The sequence below is a fragment of the Cyprinodon variegatus genome, unplaced genomic scaffold (assembly GCF_000732505.1).
Source record: "Cyprinodon variegatus isolate N-32 unplaced genomic scaffold, C_variegatus-1.0 Scaffold1360, whole genome shotgun sequence".
NCBI lineage: Eukaryota > Metazoa > Chordata > Actinopteri > Cyprinodontiformes > Cyprinodontidae > Cyprinodon > Cyprinodon variegatus.
The window spans coordinates 142685-148341 of NW_015151813.1; positions in this window are offsets into that span (position 1 = coordinate 142685).

Consider the following 5657-nt stretch of genomic DNA (forward strand, 5'->3'; position numbering starts at 1 on the left):
GCAGCTAACCCAAAAAAAAACCCTAACACACCTGTGACACCACTAAGGGTCCTACAGCATGCATCAGTCCGAGGAGCCTGCACCAGCCAGACATGTTGACAAGCTTGGACAAGCAAAGACATGAATCTTTCAAGCCCTCTGTTTATCAGCGCAAAGGCCTGCAATGCTGTGTCGCTATATCCAACTGCATCAGTTGCCCATCCTGTAGGAATGCAGATAGGGCAAACAATAGGTGTGCCAAAGACTTGCCAAGGTGGTCAACACACAATCCTGAATTGTTTGCCTCGCATCAGAAATTAGGATGCATGGCTTCATCAAGTAAAAAATTATAGCAAGGTTCAACAACTGGCATGTGGTTCAGGCCTGTCTTGACTGACTTTTGCATGGTAGCCAACACCCAACCATGTGTGGGGAGACATGACAACACCTTAGGGTCATGCCAATAGATGTGCAACGCCTTTTGGTACTCCTCTGATGGAGGGACAGGAAAGAAAATAGGAGCCGATCCGCTCCTGAAAAACACACTTCCAAAGGTAAGACAACTGACCTTGCAGGAGTTCCAACTACAGCTTCCTCAGGGAAATACACGTGGCATCCTACATAGAACTGTTCCTGTGCTCACCAACTGTGCCCTGTGATTAAAATGAACCACTCTGAGACTTAAAAGGACTATGCCACCTCCTCCTAAACTCTAAAATGAAAGGCAGATGCAGCAAGAGAAGAAACATACTACTCCGCAGACAAACAAGGGATGGGTGGGGAAGAGAGCCACCGGAAGTCATGCATAATACTGACATTTCTACAACAAGGACCATCAACTACGACGACAAACCCTCAACCCTCATGGCCAGGTCCTGATTGGGCGTGGCCTGCTTCCTCTCAAAGGGGGTACAAGGACAATGGTGCTTTGAACACCTGAATTGGGCCCTCAATTAGGTCTGCATTATCCTGAGGGCATAACTAGGCCAACCAAGCTATCCTTACTCCATGAGGCAGGAAACCACAGTTCATGCATGTGTCCTCAGACAGCATCTCTACAAGGGGATCTCCTCCAAGGCAGGTAGTGCACAGGTTGTGGCCATCATTTGCCTGAAATACATCCCCAAAATCCATGTACCAGTGGTTTCCATTGATGTCCAACATCAACAACAAGGCTCACCCAACCTCAGATGGGAAAAGAAATTAGCTCCAGTCAGGAGAGATGGTGTAAACACTGCTGTCACCAGTTTTAAACGAGCAGTCAGACAAAAAGTGACCAAGAGGCTGAGAATGGAAGCAGGGGCACAAAAGACGACATCACCAATTGTGATAAAGCACAGCTAAATAAAGCTAACACGATCAGCCACACTGTCCATTACACTGGGAAAGTGGGGCAAAAACCGCAGTCGTAATCAGGTATAAACCAAACAAAGAAAAGACAAACTAAGAAGTTGGTCATACTGGGAGTGAGGGGAAAATGCTGCTGTCAATAGTCTTTAAGAAAACATAGTAGCAACCATGCAGTAGAGGTACCTCAAACATGGTAACAACAAACCTTGAGCTGGGAGAGTTGGCAATAATGCTACAATCCCCAACAAATGACAAAGATAACTGCAAAAGTCCTTCATGATGATTAAATCTTTGCAGGACTGGAAGTGCAAAAATACTGCAGCTTCAGCCAGCAAAATAGCCTCAACATGTGTCAGTATACAAAGCTTCTGAGTGGTCCTTAAATGTGTCACTGTTGATATAATAACCTGCACTTTGTATCAGTGTTGTTTTTGACAGCCATCCTAGATTAAGTCTTAGTCTTAAGGATGAAAAGTATTATTAGTTCTAGTCGCATTTTAGTTGTTGTGATATTTTATAGTTTTAGTTGGTTTTAGTTGAACTATCATTATTCATCTATGACAATGTAAACTCGGTTTTGCATTCTATGACCCCTTTAATGTTTTTAAGTAACTATACTGCACCATGTATAGAGAACTCAAATAACTGCAACTAGTTCATCTTATCCCTTCTTCAACCTTCTTTACCTCACTTGTGCTTTCAGTGACAGACCGCTGTTTGCTGCCAATGTCAGAAGGAGCTTGTTTGGACTACGCACTGGTCTGGTATTTCCACATCCAATCAGGGGAATGCAGGCCTTTTGTTTATGGTGGCTGTGGTGGCAACCAAAATCGATTTCCATCCAGAAAGGAGTGTGAAACTCTATGTGTGATAAAAGGTGGCGCTATAGACTTTATGGAGGAACTACCTTCAGACAGATGATCCTATCCTGGAATCAGCCGTCTGACAAAGTTTCAGTAAATCAATATGGTGTTACGCTTTGTTTTCGTTTTCTGTGTTTTTTTTTTATTAATTTTTTTTGTGTGTGTGAAAATTTTTGTTTTTTTCTTCTTACAAATGTTTAATTCTGACAAAACTGTCGACCAAAATGTGAACAAATGTTCAAATCTGTATTTTATCTTTACTTTTGTCATGTTTTTTATGGGTAAAACCAACTTGATTGAACCTATTTAATGTGATTATAAGGAATGCTACTGAAAAAATAAAACTGCTTTGTGTTTGTGATTTTATTACATCTTATTTCATCCCTACCTCTTCTCTTCATATCCATGTTACCTTTCTTTTACCTTTTATTTGCAATTTGCAAGTATTTAAAACTGGTAGCTTGTGGTGGCATCCAATGTCATCACCACATATGTTGGTTTGGTGGGGGGTGGGGGGGTCAGGCTGGGTGCCAAATGAGAGGGCCAAAGGGGCTTAACCAATCTACATCAGACAGTCTCCGCAGTGACAAGGGTTTTCCTGCATCGTTGCTCGCGTGGAGGTAGCACATTTTAACTGGGGCCTTTTTCCTCTTATTTTTTATTTTTTTAACCACACATTAAGCCGTGGTGGGAAGATGGAGGTTCTAAAAGAGGGAGCTGGAATACTATTTTATATGATATGACTCTGAAAGGCCAGATTTTCAGGTTGAAAAGAAGAAAAAATGCCAGAGCTTACAGAAATTGCTGAAGTACGTAAGTTATCAATCATTAGCTTCCTTCATTTTGGACACAATTCTGCCCTATGATGATCCAACGTAACATATCAAGATGATTAACAGATATCCAGCATACAGTGCCTTCATGTTTATTAAACCTTATCACATCCGCAACATATGTATTTTCATTTGTCGACCAACGCAGGGGTGTACATAAACATGAATTGGCGGTTGGTTATTTATTTTCAAAGTTTGAAAAATAAAAACTCTTTAAAGGCAGACATACAGCTTTTAGTAATTAGTTTGTAAAATCTATTTGTATAGCACATTTTCAAGACTTTAAAATCATAAAGAGCCTTATGATGGCAAAAGATAAAAACATAAGCATATTTCAAATACATGCAGTAAAGCTGTAAGCTTGTTGTTATAGAAATGTTTTTTTTACTTTCTCTTAAAAGTGTCAGTAGATTTGATGGGAAAGCTGGAGAGAGTTCCAGAACCTTGGAACCACAGCCTAAAAAGCCCGATCTCTACAGTTTTAAAAGAACTCTGCGGTATTACCTACAACTTCCAAAATATTCCAAAGCTTGGCCATGAAGAACCTCAGTTCCCTCCAAGTGCAGGGAGACCAGAAGGGGGTAAGTTGCTATCTTCTGTTCTTTCTTGTTACGACTGCTGGTGAAGCGTTCTTGTCTACTGGATACCCACCTACTGTAATAAATTTTGATTTACGTAGACAAGTAAAAAGACAAATGAAATGATCCAAATGAGATCAGATCATAGCACGACCATTTCCAATTCAATTTTGACTTCTGTAATCTTAATATTGAAATATTCCTCAAATTATAACAGTTCTGGACAAACGTTTATCAGGAATGATTATCAGACCTGGTAAAGAGCTGTCAACATTGCTACCCATACTATACTGGTTTGCAGAGAAGGAGACAAAGTGTTTAGATGCTGCCTATTAACATGCAATAATGGTGGTTTCTGTTTTGTTCCCATTTCATTGCAAATAGCCAATCTCCAGCCATTGTTTAATTTCTGTTGCTGAGGTTTGGTGTTTTATCAGTCTAACATTACAAAAAAAAACATGTAGTTCAATATCATAACCATAAAGATAGAAAATGCATAATAAAAAGAGAACGGGCCCTAAAATGATCTGAAATGTACCAACAAAACAAAATAGCCGTGTCAGAAATTCTTTTTTTTACCGACTATAAAATATATATTTGACAGGTAAGACTAGAATAATTGTAAAACCACACCATATATCCACACTAATTCAAATTAAGTTTATTTATCATTGTAAGGTCGTCCAATGTGTCAAAAGCAAATACCAGCTCTAATAAAACAAATAGCAGCTATTAACATGTCACAAGAGAGTTTTAATAAAGCATCCACAAACATTTTTATTTGACCTTTATTTAACCAGGAAAAAAAATCCCATTGAAATTAAAAACCTCTTTTTCAAGGATCATTAGTGCAGGGAGGACATAAAGAGAGATTGAAGTCCGTTTAATTCCACCTAGAAATGCTTTTATTGTTCTGAGGCGATACTAGGGTAAAAATACAATGAATTATAGGAGAATGATCCAAATAATTAGCTCCCTACCACAGCTGCAGGTTTTATTTTGAGTATGTCTCTATTTGCATGTCGTAAAGTTTCATCCTTGCCAGTTATTCCAGTTGGAAAGTTTGTACACTGGGTCAGAAAATACTTGTTTTAGTCTCTTAATCACCGAATGCTTTAGTAACTAAATACATTACAGACTTGTTGTCAGTATATCAACTGGTAATATAAAACAGTATATAAACCATGAAGAATTTTGGCTTAAGTCGATTCTGCCTGTTGACCACTGAACCAGAAGACCCTGAAAGTGGTGAAATGTACACATTTTTTGATAAATCCAGGTTTAAAGTAAATTTTATTAGGGATTAGGGTAATCGTGTAAGCCTGGTTGGGGCCGTTTTACATAAGTTTTGTTTATTTCCCATATAGATAAACTGTGAATGAATTCTAAACCTCTTGACAGCTCTGCTTCAAATCTTTATTATAATATTGCAGTTTAGGAATGCCAAATGAACAAGGAAACAAATTTTCCGTCTCTTGAAACATTACAATTACAGAAATGTTCCTCAAAAAATGAACAATTAAATAAAATGAACAATGTTGCACAGCAGCAGTTGATTTTACATTGTAACTGTACTTCAGAAATATTCTAATATAGTTTAATAACACTGAACAGGACCATGCAAATCAAATTCCGCGATCAACTGCAGGGAAGCAGGAGTGGGAGGACACTTGTTAAGTTTTCTGTCACACTATGTGATGACTCAAGCTGTGACTGTTTCAGTTCTTACACATGAAGGTGAATGAGGTTAATAATTAGAGTAAGCTTCAACATGGTTTTAATGTATTCTTTACTTTCATAGGCTGGTCCTTTTGAAATGTTAAAATGGTATTTAGAAATGTCATATGATGTGAATGTCAGGGTCATATGTCTTTTAGTATGTTTTATTTTCGAATGTAGCATAAAGGAAATCAATAGAAAATATATTGAATTGAATTTTTATCATTTATAGATTTAGGATAACAATTTTAACTGAATAATGTTACACACAACTATACAGTAGTGTAGTGTAGTGTAGTGTAGTGTAGTGTAGTGTAGTGTAGTGTAGTGTAGTG